This window comes from Drosophila persimilis, unplaced genomic scaffold (genome assembly GCF_003286085.1).
Source record: "Drosophila persimilis strain 14011-0111.01,24,50 unplaced genomic scaffold, DperRS2 tig00000002-arrow-pilon, whole genome shotgun sequence".
Lineage (NCBI taxonomy): Eukaryota > Metazoa > Arthropoda > Insecta > Diptera > Drosophilidae > Drosophila > Drosophila persimilis.
Genome location: NW_020825289.1, coordinates 20,756,008 through 20,771,786, shown reverse-complemented (window position 1 = coordinate 20,771,786; position 15,779 = coordinate 20,756,008). Strand labels below are relative to the sequence as shown.

At 46.5% G+C, this 15,779-nt stretch overlaps 1 protein-coding gene across 1 annotated transcript in view; it reads left to right on the top strand.

Moving 5' to 3' along the window:
- LOC6603159 (protein slit) overlaps positions 1 to 15,779 on the top strand; it is a 53,791-nt gene that overhangs the window by 15,261 nt on the left and 22,751 nt on the right. The gene's annotated exons all lie outside the window — the stretch shown is intronic.

The following is a 15,779-nucleotide window of genomic DNA, read 5'->3' as shown; positions in this document are numbered from 1 at the left end:
GAGGAGTGCACAGGCCGCGTGTTAAAATGTACACTTTGCATTTAAATCATTCCGGGAACTCTGTCGAACTGGGTTCTGGGTTCGTTATATTTATCTGTTGCCGTTGCTACCTCTGCTGCACTGTTGCACTCCTCTTTTTCTGTCTCTCTCTCGAAACAGGAACGGAACTCAATCAGGCGGCATGGACTGAGGGAAATAAGCAAAATTGAAAAGCCAAGCAATTTTCCTTTTCCCATTTTCCATTCGACTTCTGTTGTTGCGTTTGTGGCTGCAGATCCCAGAGCTTAGATCTCTGAAGTGCTTAGAATGCGGTGGAGTGCTCTTTGGAGAGATTAAATACCAATCAAATGGGTACTCGAATCAGGCCAAGACCTGTACTGTTTCCCTTTGGATATTTGCTAATATTCGGCCCGAAATGTGGAAATATTTCGAATGATTTATGACCCTTGAGTCTAGACTATGAAGCCATGGAAATACCAATCGCTATATGCCTCCTCTTTTATCTCTTTGCAGGTAGGTACGAAGAAATGTGCTTCTCGGGAGGAGTCTATCGCTGGAAATATCAATGGGAAAGTATAGATAATGAAAGAACTAACCCAATTCCACAGACAGTTGATGGATGAGTTATATTCGACGTATAATTATGTTGGAGATACTGGAAAACGCAACAAAACCCACAGAAGGGAGAATTCTAACTAAATTTTGGGAAGATGGAAGATATTTTCCCTGAGAAGTGGCTTAAAAACTTCTCATTGGAAGATATTTCCTATCAGAAAATGGTACTTTCTTTCGGCCTCTCACTGTGACCTTTCCTTTCTTTAAATTCTAGAGTTCTCTCCCATCAAATGTAGAGATTTTTCAGCTAATTCTTCCGGTTTTTCCCCTCATAAATCCCTACCATTCCATTCCACTCCATTAACGAGGAAATGCATTTTCTTTTGAGTATTTTTCCTGGGAATTTTACTATTTTGTCTGCAAAGAAATGACTTTGTCCGCCAATTATTCCTCCTCCAGCAGGCCCCACCTCCCCGCTGCCATTGTAGCGGTTAATTATGTTATGCTAAACATTCTCACACACCCCCGCTCTCTCGCTCTCCCTCTCTCAATCTACATTCTTGAATTTATGAAACACTTAAGCAACAAAGTTGCCTCCCCGCGCCCCCCTCTGCAGCAATTAGACGGCATTTCCATTAGCGTTTAAGCCATTCATCCAACTGCCTGCCGCCTGCCCCAACTGCCAGTCTGGTGTCTTCACACCTGCCCACATCTTTAGTAAATATACTTACGTACGAGTACATTTGTATTTGAAAGAACAAACTACCGAAACAAGAAAAATCTTGTCGCTTTTTGCCAATTAAGCGGCGAACGTAAAAGCAAGAAGGAAAAAAAAACAAGAGAGGGAGAATCCTCTGCCAACTCGATTGATACGCTCTCGTGAGGTGTGCGCGCAAGGTATGTCTAACAGAAGGTTAAGCTTACAAGTTTGTCCACCCTGCTAGCTCCTCCTACTCCTGGTAGCGGCCTCTATCGGAAAGCAATTAGGAGCTCAAAGCGATCTTACCTTTTATAGTTCTTCCCATCGGACAACCAATGCCTCACCTTTCATCCATACCTACCTTTTGTGCCTGCCGATCATCCATCAAACGCCTCGCTCTCTGCCTCGCTCTCTCGTTTTCTGTCTTCGTGTGCATCTAAGAGAGTCGTGGAAACGGTCAACGGCTGACGCTGACGCCGACGCTGACGCTAATTGAAGCAGCAGCGCTGTCAGCGTCGGCAGCACAACCAAATGTCTGTTTATTTGCAGATTTGCTTTACTTTTTGTTTTCTGGTTTTGATTTTGCCTTTGTTGCAGATTTTGTTGCCTTGCGGGTCGGTCGGCGGCACATGTGAAATAAAGCAGAGACAGGGAAGAATAAAGAAGTAAAGAGAGTGTGGCAGGAGACGGGGCGGCGGCGGGGGGAGTAGGTAAAGACAGAAGAACGCCTAAAAAGAATCGACTTTTCTTCAACTGTTTAATTGCATTTGGCTTCTGCTTTTGTTGTTCTTGCTGTCTGGATTGCTGTTGCCTGAATTTTGCATTTAATTACTTTGTTTATGGCCCCCGGACAGCAGCAGAAGCACTGGGACCGGCACCGGCAGCGGCACCAGCGACAGACCGAGCCACCAGCAACAATAAAACTTCAATTTATGTGTGCTCTTCCCTCTGCTCCCCCTCCCCCTCACCAATTGTGCCCCTGCCACTGGACTACGAAATGTTGTTGAATTCCAATGCACAAATTGACAGGGAACGCAACCCATCATCCCATCATCCCACCCACGCCCACACCCACACCCCCTTCTCCTTTTCCTTTTCCACTCCCGCGCACTGCTTTTGTTATGTAAACAACGTGAACTTTATACTCTTTTCTGCTACCCTGTAAAGCAGGGAATAACAACTTTTGATGCATTATGGAACATATGCAGAGTCTGTTTCTTAATTTCCGAGTTTCGGAGCTTTTTGAGTGCTGAAACACTTTCCAGATCCCGGTTTTAGTTGTGTCATAGATCTTCCATAAAAGTAATCCCTTTCCATAATATAATCCAAATAAATGTGAACATTCCCCGTAGAATCCCATAGAACTCTCAACATCGGATGGCCCTATCATATGTGGAACGTAGCTCCCATCGAAACTATCCATTTGCCAGGATAGAAACCAGTAACCCAAAAAGTTTAGTCATCGAAAGGTTCTTCGGCACCATGCCATCCCCATACCACCTCCGTTCCTTCATCCACCCCCACGAATCCCCCACCCCCGCCCTCGTCCCGTCTAACTTGAAGGCAAAAGTTTTTACCCTGCACAAATAACTCGACTTCTGCGACTCGACTCGCTTTGAATGCTTTGCAATTTCCGCTCTTCTAAATTTGTTGAAAATATTTGCGCTTCCGCCTGCCGCGCGCGCTCTCTCTCTCGCTCTCCCTCTCTCTCTCTTCCTTTCGCTGGAGAAAAGAAAAAGTTTTTGTGCTGTGAAGAGCAACAACGCAGCGGAACCCATGAGTGACTGCCCAACCTACCGTAATATTTTAATAAATTTTTGTCGCCAGAGAGAGAGAGAGAGCGAGAGAGATAGTAGAGTGAGAGAGAACAATCAAAACTCTGATTCCTGATTCGAAACGATGCTGTCGTTGTTATTGCCGAGCGAGCGCCTGCGTCCTAATTAAAAGCAACAAAAATCAACAACAAAAAGTGGGAGGTAAAAAAAAGAACAGGTACAAAAAGTGTAGTGGTTATAACGACTGGTTGATACCTATAACGGAGCAAAAGGAAAGCTCTGATGAGAGACCAAAAAGCTCTTCTATGGCGGGGTTTTTCAGGACGCCCCACAGACAGAGGGCGTGCGCAGGCTATTGGCTGAATCATGCACAAGCCATGTAGCTGTTTTGCGACCTAGAAGACCTCATTCAATCTTCATAGCTGTGGATGCCACAGCTCTGAGAAATATCCCTGGACACCCATCTAAAGGGTGGCTCCAAAGCACGCACAAAAGTGCGTCGAACCCCAACAAAACACTCTCTGGACTGGACTGATGGATCAGCCATGGGGAAACAAACGAAACCAGGACAAAAGCCAGGACTCTGGCTGTTCAGTCCACCGCTTCGAGCGCATTTCCATTTCCATTTCCATGTCAAAGCTGATTTTCAAACTGATTTTCGTGTCCAGTGCTGCCATTTTCCAAGCGATTTCTAGTTTATGTGCTGGCACATTCGCTGATTCCCTGTTGTCCTGTCGCCCGGACTGATGCCTGAAATGGCGTTGGCGGCGGCGCCCACTGATGTGGTAATAAACACCCCTTGTGCAGTCTAATGGACCGTAATTAACTCGTACGCCAGCTGCGACGGCGGCGGCAAACGACAGCATAACTGCGACGCCGACTGCGACGCTGCTGCGGTGGTGTACAAGCGATGAATAATAATTTTTTGCCAGGACCGGGACCGGGACCAGGACCAGGACGGACTCAACCGGACCCCACCAATCCCAAGCACAGTGGCTGCAATTGCCGATTTAATGGTCAATAATTTCGGGGTTTGATTTCTCGCTGGCAATTTGCATTACATTTACATACATTAACGGTGAAAGTATAGTACGTACTGGCCAGATGTTGGGAATTGCCTATCGATTGGCACGACCATTTGGGTAATCGTCGGAGACATTCCAGATACGGGATACATATGATGCAATGTTGATTATGTGCGATTTATTGGTTATCTATGGGGTGTTCTACATAACAGATCCACTGGAAACCCCCAAGGGCCTTCCTTCATCGATATGCCGGGGGAAACTATGCAAAACTATGGAAAACTATTGTTTTTCCAAAGCTAATAACCAGCTGGAAACTTTCACTCTCATCCACAACTAATTATTAACTTGGTTTAAACTTGTGCTCAGCCTTGAGCTGAGTGGAAATTAAGGCCAAGAACCAACAAAGCAAAACTTCTGTAAGCCAAAGTTTGAATTACGTTTAGAAATTACAATAGCAGGATGTAAGAATCATTAAGCCATTAAAACATTATTCAACACTTTCGTGGAGATGATGGAAAGCATTTCCCAGATACAATCAGAACAGTGTTGAACAGTACTTGCCGCGGGGAATTTGGGCTTTTTTTTATGGTTTTCAGTGTTGGATTAGACCTTTTTTAGAATGCAGCTCTTCTTAGAGAACTTCAGGGAGTTACATAGCTTTTGTGAGGAATACATATTCTGTATGGTTCTAGATACTTCTTTCATTTCTTCTGTAACTTCTATATTCTTCAGTTTTCATTTTCTGCTGCCTCCTTGAACCCTTTTTTGTGGCAAATATCTTCCAAAAATAGCACCAATGCGTACCATTGTAGATATCCATTGTTGCTGCTGGTCAGGCTGGTGCCCCTGCCACGTGCCCCACGCCCCGCGCCCCGCTCCCCCTGCCTGGGATCCTGCCTCTGTTGTTCGCGTGACGGATATTGCCTTGTCACTTGCATGTACGAGAAATGTTAAAACGTGGAGCCGCTCTCGGCCTGGGCTTCGGCTTCGGCTTGGCTTGGGTTGGGTTTCAATGGGTTTCGCCTGTCGTTTGTTGTTTTTTTGTTTCCCTGGCTCTCATTACTCCCCTCGCTGCCGCCCAGAAATGGGGGCAACCACAGCGACCGCAACGCAGCGGCGGCAATCAACGCACAGAGCGAGTTGCACAACAAAACAGAGAAACAGAGAAACAGAGGCACCAGGAGCACCATCAGCACTCTCCTGTTTTCACGTTCGAAAGTTGTGCTAAAAATTAATTAATTTCGCAATTTTCATAGATCGAACAGTGGCAAGTGGCAAGTGGCAAGCGGCAAGCGACCCAGACACCAGGCCCGCTCCCCCGCTCCGCCCCGCCCCGCACCCCACTGTCGATTGTCAATTTCAGGCTCCTCCGATTATTTTCTAACGTTCGAGGGGGGGGATATTTGCTGCTGCCGAAAAATTATGATGATTACCATCATCAGCCAGGCTGGCCCCACACTAAGCCCCTGGGAGGGGGGTGGGGCGTGGCTAAATGTAAGGCGATTTGGCCATGATGGCTATTATAAATACCAATTTAATGAGCGCAACATATGCAATGGTCGGACACACGTGGAGCGGGGGCAGGGGGCAGGGGAGGGGAGTTGCAGCTGAACGTTTAATGCGATTACATGGCAGCGGCATATTTGTCATCCGCGGGGATCCGGTGGGGCCTTTTAGAGGTGGTGTGGAGTCGCGCTCTCTCTCTCTCTCTCTCTCTCTGGATGTAATCCAGCAAGTGGCTTACACTGAAAGAAATGAGAGGAAGAGAGAGAGAGACAGAGATGGAGATGATCCCTGTAGATGCTCTGTGGGTTCTGGGGGCAGATTCTCTATCCCCAAAGGTTTGCAAAGGCGGAGTATCCTTTCGTTTATGGGGAAATCTAGGGGAAGAGTCCTATTGGAAGGATCTCTATTATGAATTTCTCCCAGTGCTTGCATCTGTATCTTTGCAACGTGTATGTGTATGTGTATGTGTGTGTGTGTGTACGTGTACGTGTACGTGTCGGCTTCAACAAATCAAGTCAAATTACAGCAATGCTAAACAAGTAGCGGCATCGGCAGCGGCAGCGGCAGCAGAGGGGCCGCAGAAGAATCTGTGGCAAAAACAGCAAAGCGAAACGAAACAAAGCGAAACGAAAAGCGAACGACCGTCGCGTATCCAGCCGCACAAAAGTCCGCATCCGTAAGATAGATTTTTGCTAGTGCTGCTGCTGGTGCCCCTCTGCTGCTGCTGGTGCCCCTCTGCTCTGTTCCTGCCACGCCAATTGCATGGCCATCGTGCATAACTTCAACTTGAAACTGGATTGTGTCTCGCTCTGGCCCACTGGTGGCATGCGGGCCACTGCAGTGCCAGTAGCAGCACCAGCAGCAGCAGCAGCAGCAGCAACAAAATGTTGCAGCTCCGACAACAGTCGTTGCTCATTAAGTGCCACTCTACGACAGTTGTCGCTAATGCCAGTGTCCTCCACTGCACTGGACCTGCCCTGCTCTGCTCTGCTCTGGGGGTCGTCGTCATGGACCATGCCCTGGGGTTACACACACACACACACACACCCAGACACGAGTCCAACGTAAATTTGCAAATATTTACTCGAATCAGAGGCGAGGAGAGGACCAATTGCATATATGCCATGCTCTGCAGTCGGACATTCCTGGAATAAGCGGCAGCAGCGGGGCTTCAACCTTAAATGAGTGTTAGCTGAATGGATGGATGGCAGCAGCAGCAGACTCTGCAAATATACTCAACACTAAAGCAGAGAGAGAGAGGGAGACTAAACCCTTTCAATGGAGTGGGTTCTTCGAGGGGGATTAAAGAAGTTTCCCCCCCGCCCACTCTGGAAACCTCAAGCTGGTGCTTCCCTCTGGGGATCATTGAGAGGTGCTGTCCAAAGCAATTATCCTCTGGCCATAAGTTGAGCGAAAACTTCACCTGCGGCTATCTGGGAATCAGTTCTTCTTCGTCTCCTTCCCATTTGGGTAGTGCCACTCCCCCCCGCTCTCGCCCATCGTTGCGTCCGCCATACAATTGTCATATTACGAGTGTGTATACCTCTCGGTAGTCTATTCTTCTGCCGTTTCCCACTTGCCATTTGGCCATTGTCCGAGCAGGGCACTCCCTGCTTTTCGCTAGGTTTCCCTTTTGATAGCCATGTCCGAGCAGACGCCACACGGTGGGTACCTGCAGCACCTGCCTGCAGCGTGACTGCGAGGTGTGCCGGAGGTGTACTCGGGACTGGTTGTGGCTCTTACGGAAGACTATCTCATAGATGGAAGATCTGTATGGGAAACATGGGAAATTCTGCTTGACGTGTCACCAATTAGAGGGTCATGTGGGGTCACCATTCGAATTGAGATCATCTCTTGGATGATTTACCCCCCGAAATCAACAGCAGAGTGGGGTCACCACTCCACAAAAGTATGTGTGGGGTCACCCCTCAAATGGGGTCACAAATGTAGGAACTCCAGCGGCATTGCCTCAGCCATGTGTCAGATGTGTGAGGTGTTTGTCCACTTGACATCCAGCGAAAGAGCATTCCATTCCGAACCATCTCTAAGAAGTCCACCCCCGGGAACGATGTTCGAGTGGTTGTTTCCTACAGCAACCCTCCAAACGGCAGGACTCGGGAAGGGACAGAGAAGCAGGGCGGTTAATGACCATTCATTGTCTTACCTGACCCACTTGTTCCTCCATGGCACTGCCCCTGCCCCCTGCCATGAGTCAGAGCTGGATATACTCGTCGTACGCCGATATTTGTGACCATATAATTTGTATTTAAAATGCAACAAGCCATCATTTTAAAGTTGCCGCTGTGCGTGCAGTTTGTCAAAAAGGGAAACCCAGAACCGCAGAGCCACTCCACTCCACTCCAGAATGAATAACAACTGCCGTCGAGACGATTGAGGTGGAGGTGGAGGCGGAGGTGGAGGTTCTGGGGGCAGCCTGCGGTGCTGCGGCTCAAGAAATGAAATTATTAAGTATTTGCCAGCCAGTTGGAGGAACAAAGGCCAAAGCTTTTAAATATTTAATAAGCATGCAACAACAACTGTTGTAAGGGGGAAATTTCCATTTAAGGAAATACTGAGTCCTGGATACTCTTTGGGGCTTGACGGCCGGTAAGCAACCTGCAAACCGTACGTAAATTCTGCGACCGAGGGGAGTTGCCGCATGACGCGCGAAACCTGTCAAACCTTATGGGAAACCATATCCCTTTGAATAGTTGGGAAGATTATCTATCATCTATACAGTCTTTGCTTTATATATATCTCCAACATTAAAGGGTATCAATGCTGAAGGCGGTGGGGCGGTCCGGTTCGGCTCGTTGTTGCCTGTTGTTGAGTCATGTCAATTGACTGACGGACGGACTGACGGACGGATGGACGGAGCGGTGTCCCCGCTGTGTGGCAGAGTGGCAGTGGATGCGGAATCAATACCGAGGGTATGGAATGGATGGGACTGCCCTACCGCCTGCAGTGCCACGCAAGTACTTGTAAGGATACACACTCGTCCACGCACCCATACACCCATACACTCACTCTGACGCACTAACGTTGACAATAAATGAGTAAAAATGACTCTCAACGAAATGAAACGACAAACGAGACAGCGCGACAGACGCAACGACGACGACGACAGCAGAAATCTGTCATCAACACGCGACGAACGAGACAGAGAGAGAGAGAGCGAAGAAAAAGAAGAAACGAACGAATACACTCGCACTCGCACTCACACTCACACTCACACTCACACTCATTCAGTCATTCACAGTCCACTCGCCCGCACCGAGGGCCATGAAATTCGATACGATGCGAGTGCGTCAGATGGTGGATTGGATTTGGGAGTCGAGTGGAGTGGAGGTGTACGTCTATAAGGTGGAAGCAGGCGGACAGAGACCGAAGCAATTTCCATTTCATATTTTTGTGGATGTTGTTTTTGTTTTGTTGGAAGTATTTTTAAAAACCCAAATTTAAGTTGTAAACATTTTACATTAAATATGAGATAAATACACAGGAAAAAAGTTCTCTAAAAGCGGACAGTCCCGAAAGTGCGGAACACCCACTAATTTCCAGTGACCAAAGGGAACTTTCACGATGATATCGATCCACCGTGATGGGGGGTCGTTTGATGGGTTTTCAGATTCAGATTCCGCTTATGACTGGCGCTATTTTAATAGAGTACTTTATTATTTGTTTTGGACGGGTCCTTAAAGGACTCCTCCGCCCCTTAGGCCGCTAAGAGTGGAATTAATAATAACCTGAATGTCGTGATTTATGGCCCAAACTCGTCTTTTATTAGCCAAACACATGTTGGACGACAGTACAGTACGACAGTCATTTGAGGTTATGTTTAATTTACGTTTTTCTGCTTTTATGATATTTGATGCTTGTATTTGGCCAAAATATGAACCATTGGTGGGGCTTTATGGTTATGACTAGATGAGTTTTAATGTTCATTAAACAGAATGGGGGATTTCCTGCGGTTCCTTGGGATTTTTATGTCACAATTTGAGGTTATGTTTGAGTAGACGCTGGAATATTATGGGAATAAATATTAATATACCCAGAATAGATTTCAAAACATAATGAATATCATATTTCCCTCAGGGTTCCTTGGTTTTCAGAATAAATTCCATATATATTTGATGGAATATAGGTTTTTATTACCATAAAATGTGGTATATCTGGTATAATCCTAGGGTATTACTTGTTACTTGTATTACTTACTTATATAAGAACGTTCCGATGGCTCAGTGGTAACCCATGGAACTCTCTTTAGTGTTCATTTCTTGACTTTAGAGGCGACTCTCGTGGCTGTGGGGAGAGATTTACAGCCTGCCGTTCCTGTAGCCGTACCTGTCCTAATCCCGGTGATGTAGCAGCATGCAGCATGCGGCATGTGAGCAGCGTGCAACATATTTCACAACTCTCTCGTGTGGCCAGAACAATGCGAAGGCTTTCAGATGCGGGGAAAAACTCGTACCTGACCCGAAAATGCGGAAAACAAAAGCAGAAAACTGCATGCAGCACCTGGGATTGGGATTGGGACTGGGACTGGGATTGGGATTGGGAGTGGACACATAGCACACGCCCTGTGAATGTATCTGTATCTGTGTCTTTCGCCCCTTTTAGTTTTTATGACTTTGTGAAATATTTTACAACTTTACATGGAAAACGTATACAAATATGTATTTGTGGGGTAGCATCTGTGTGTGCGTGAGGTTTTTTTATGTCATTTATTTTGTTAACCTCGAAAACAAGTTGAAACCTGAGCCACAAGAGAAAAAACAGAGACGGAGACGGCGACAGAACCAGCCACAAAATTAAATAATACCAAGCTTTGTATTCGTCTATTTCGATGCTCAAGATGATGATGATGGAGAGGAGCCCCCCACACACACCAGAGATTAAGATAAATATCAGTAAAATAAAGATTACGCACGCGGAGGGGCACTTGTGGCGCCATTGTAATAATAAACCCACCGAAAAGATACAGAAATCCAAGCGCAAATCAAATAGAGCATAATCTATGCATAAACCCGAGTGGGTAAACCCGAGTGGGAGGGATCTTGAGATGCGTAGAGCTCTGCACTTGATCGGGAAGGCCGAACACTGAGATACCCTTGCGGATTGATGCGCTCTTGTGGCGGTGATTCGATTTGTACCTAGTTTTGATATATACCAGTCTTAAACTAAAGATTTTGACTACAATTCTCTGATAGATGACTTACTAGCTATCGGTATCCCTTAGAAGAAGAAAGATTGTTGCCCTCTTTCTATATACTTCGTAGTCTATACAGAGTATTAAGAGATATACATATGTACAGCAAATTCAAATAAAGTATAATTTAGGGGATATATTTATGTACTACTCACGTATGCATGGTAGGGAAGGGGGAGATCTTGAGAGTGGGACCTGCACTTGATCACTTGTTTCGGGGTATCCGAAAACGAATCTGAATCTGAATCCGAAAACGAAAATGAATGTGAATGCGAGGCACAAATTGAATTTGATTGTTCAAGTGATTGTCTCTCTGGTCTGTATCTCTGCATCTCTGCGTCTCTGTATCAAATGTAAATCAGAGGAGGGTCTCTCGTATTATTCAAATTCCACTCAGAAACAGCTGGCACACTTCATTACCATAAGGTTGGGCCCTGGGCCCCGGACCCCGGACCATATGCAATTGGATGTGTTATTATGCCTCTTGGTTGCTTATCAAAATGAAAATTCAAATTCAACTATAACAGCACATTGTTTGCCACGCCCCCGCTTGCGCCCCACACCGCTCCAGACCCTCGAGTGGGGAAGCCCCTTCATCAGCATCCACATCCACAGCAGCAGCAGCAGCAGGCGGACCAAAAACAAAACCCAAACAACACTTGGAGAGCTGCAAAAGTGACACTTCTAAGAGATTAAAGTGACATGTAGTGGCCTGTCCCGCACCTCCAGCCACAGAGCACTCTCTGAATGCCTGACAGACGGACAGACGACACCTTCCACCATTTGGGCGGGGAGGGGAGTGTGTGGAAAGTCGAGGCGGAATGGTAGCGGGAATTAAGAGCACCCGAGTATTTGTTGGGGCTCTATGCATAGATTAATAAATTATAAGCCGCCTCTCCTCTCCCTCCCCCTCGCACTCCTCTCTCTGGATGGAAGTCGCACTGATTACACTCACAGAAAAGGAAATGTACTTAGGCCTGGGCAAAGGCAAAGAAAGACCAGCAGGAGCTTGCGCTCTCTTGAGCAGAGAGCAAGCTTGGGACTAGGCTTGAGCGAGCGAGCGAGAGAGGGAGAGAGTCGGGTGTGTGCTTGACCTTGACTAGCCACGCTCTCTTCTTTGGGATAGAGGACAAGTAGAAAGCTTAAAGCTTATGCTCTCTTAAATCAGAAGAGAACTTTTTGCAATATGAAAGTGCGAAGAAGATGGCACTTGCACTAGATCCCTTTAACGGCAGAAAAGCCCACATAGAGAGATCTCTTCACCAGATAGCAGGGAAAAAAGCTGGCTCTCTCTGTCTCCCTCTTTCTTTGGTGGACAAAACTGAATGAAAGCCTCTCCCTGTCCAGGCTTTGATCTGGAATTCTCTAGTCCAACGATAGACCAATAAAAACTCTCTTCTTTGGAGTTTCTCTCGGTGTATGTATGCTGCACTGCTGTTGTTGGTGCTTTCCTTTCATTTCAACTCCTGCGGGACAACGAGAGTACAGTCGTTGGGCTCCCCCGTGCCTCATCTTGCCCTCTTTCTATCTGTCTTTCTTTCCTCGTTACTTCCCTTCTGCCTCCCCCGCTGCCATGTGAATGTGGAGCAATTAATGTTTGTGTTTTGTCATTTCATGCCCAGGCAATGCCGCTCCTCCTCCGCCTCCGCCTCCACTGTCCGTGGTCCGCTGATGTTCTTACATTTTATGCGCATAATTAAGCCGGTGTATCCGTAAAAGTATGCGACACTTCCGGCTCGGACAACCAACATCCCAGCATCGAAGTGGAGTCCAGACCAGATCTTGCTCTCCCCCCTTTCCTTTCTTCTTTTTTTTTATTATTATTTTCTGTATTATTCCGTAATACAATTCATTGAGAATTGACCACGCTTCTCAGGGGCTTATTCTCTTGCGAGTGGAAACAGAGAGAGAGAGAGAGGGAGAGAAGGAGAAATGAAAGAAGCTCAGGAAATGCCAGAGCACGAAGGCCATGGAATGCAACAGTCGCTGAGAAGGAAACACGAAAGATTCTTTCTTGATTTATAATAAATATAAAATTCCAATTCCAAAGGGAAAGGGAAAGATCTTTAAACAATTATCTTTTTTGGACAGATATGTAGATAGGTATTTCCTGCTCTATTCAGCTTGTAAATGATATCTTCGACTCCCCTTCAAGATCTCTCTGTAATTATTTCTGTTTTATATCATCTCCCGCCATAGATCCATAATTGTGGGATACTTGAGCACTAATTGAGGGTGTCTCTGTCTCCCAGACGAATATTCGTATCTATGATTGGAACCTGTTTTGTTTTGCTTTCTCGAATGAGAATTTTGGGCGGGGTGGCGGTGGGGGGGGAGTACTATAGAGTGTTCCCATCTCAATTCCCATCTGATATTGATTGTTTGCACTTTGTTTTTGTCCGTTTTGTGCCTTGTCCGCAGTTTTCTTTCTCTGGTTTCCTTATTTATTGTGATTCGGCTGCTTCTGCTGCTGTCTTTTGCCTCGTTCATTGATTAAGGCTCAACATTTACGCCAAGTTGGCATGTTTGACTTGTCTCCAGGCCTAATCCCACATTCTCTACTCCCTACTCCCACTCCCCCCTTGATAACTGTATATGGCTTATCTGTCAGAGAGCAGAGAAGGAAAACACCATTTTGACACATGTCATAGGCAATGGGCAAACACACAGAGAGGGGGGGAGTCCGATTACCCCCAAGAGATTTGCACTCTGTACTCTCCCTCCCTCTCTCTCTATCCCCCTCTCTCTCTGTAGCTCATGTAAGCCTCAGAAAAAACAAATCACTTGAGGGCACCGTCCCGACCCCACTCCCAAGTGGCGCGCAACTTGGATTTATTTGAATTAAGAGCATACTTAAGCGTAATTTATTGGAAAATCCACAAGAGCCCCTCTCTCCCTCTCTATCCCTCCAGGCGCTGGCCAGCGAGAGAGAGAGACACATCAAGATAGCACCATAAATCTATGGCCACTCTTAAACCACGCTATGCGGTCGCATCATTAAGAAGAACTAGGATGACATTCCGTCCCCCCCATACCCTCTTCCCCTGGATCTACCGCTCTTTTGTTTGTCCAAATGTCTCACTCTTTTAGTTGTATTTTTCGCGTGTTATCTCTTAATGGCAGACCCCATGGCAGACCCGATGGTACTGAGGGTCCATGTGTCTCTGTTTGTGTGGGCGTCTGTCCGTTTTGTTGGTACAAGGATTGCATTAGGTCTGGTTACATCTGTGTTTGCTATGGCAAAAAGCCTATACAATTACCCAGAATAATATTCGATTACCAACCAAACATAGAGTCTATGTTCCAAAAGTCCTTCAGCAGGATTACGGCCCACATACTGCCACCTTTGGCCTCTCACTGGGTTTACGAAACAAAAGACCCGCAAGAAATAAATAATCCAAATTGAATTCCTGATACACATCGAAGATTCTATGATTTTTGGCTTTTAATTGAAAGTTTCAATGATGAATTTCATTAGGCCATCAATTGGGAAGGCCTGTAATCCACATTGGAAGACTATAGTTATAGTCTTAGCTTTTTTTCCAACCAGCTCTTCGGATCCCCCTTGCCCCAGCCCCATCGTCAGCCGCTGCTTTGTCTAGTGCTCTGAGGCTCGGAGAAGGAACGAGTTATTGGCATGCATTGAATTTGCCATGGAATTTGTGGGCTTGAAGGGGTTCTCCGCTCCCTGTTGTGGGGCTATTGTGCCCGGGAAGGTGGGGCGGCCGGAGGAGTAGTCAAGCAAAAGAGTAGACAATCAGTGGCATGTATAGAATTTCACTGATTTATGTTTCATAAAAGACACAGAGAGAGGCCAGGCCCAGGACCGGGACCAGGACCACGACCAGACTTCAGAGACGGAGATTCCCTCAAGGCAAACGTCCCTCCCATCCAGGGTGACAATGCAGTGATTACATCTTTTGAGCCCCACCTCCGTCTCCATCTCCTCCTCCGCCTCCGCCTCGGCCTCCCACCCGCACACACATTTCCGTGATGTGAAAGGCATGCCTTTGCTGTTCGACAAAATATTTTCTTCCTCTTGAAAAGAGCTTTCGGTGGGAGCCGGAGAGAAGGCTGAGAGGGGGGAGGCTGATAAATTTTTGATTAAAGGCCCTTCGCCAACATACGAGTCTCGTGCATGCTTCTGATAGGTTCCATGGATATGATATGCATTATGTGTGCGTGTGCGTGTGCGTGTGTGTGTGCGTGTGCGTGTCTGTACATATTTTTATCGCTTGTATTGGGGACTGCGACTGGGACTGGGAGCTTGTTCAAATTACATTTGACATTCAATTGAGTTTTCTCTTGATTGCCGATTAATACTCAGAGAGAGAGAGAGAGAGAGGGAGAGGGATAGAGAAGCCGCTGATTGCTCCAGTTATCCAATAACCGAAAATTTCATAGTCAGAAATTGGATTGGGAATCAGGAAACAACATCAATCGCGTCTGTCAGTTATCCAAATGTTAATTTAAGCAATTATTTTTTTGAAATAAAACCAGAGACAGGGACAGCGACAGAGACAGCGAAAGAGAGCGAAACAAGAACGTATTTAACATGTCAATTTGCAAATTAAGAACAGAACATGACAGATTCGAAGGAGAGGAGAGCCACCACCACAGGAGCCAAACATAGATTGAAATTTTTGTCCAGTAAATGAAGACTGGCACTTGAGAGGGGGAACCGAGAGAATCATTAGAGAATCACTAGATTTAATTGGGCCAAAGTGCTCTTAAATATGATTTGTGGCTTGTGTACAGGCTGGGGAGGGGCGAGCGGAAGACAATCTCAAGCAGACTGTAGTCCAGAGCAATTAAGAGATACTCCCGCGGGCGTACTCGCGGGAATGCAGATAACGGATTGCCTCCGGTTCTGGTAGGTTAGGAATGGATAAGGAACAACTACAAATAAGATCCACTAGAAGCCATCCGATTGCAACCGTTTTTAGTGGGTGTCCAAATAATATCCATATGTGCAATCATGAGAAATTTCAGAATTCCATCTAGAA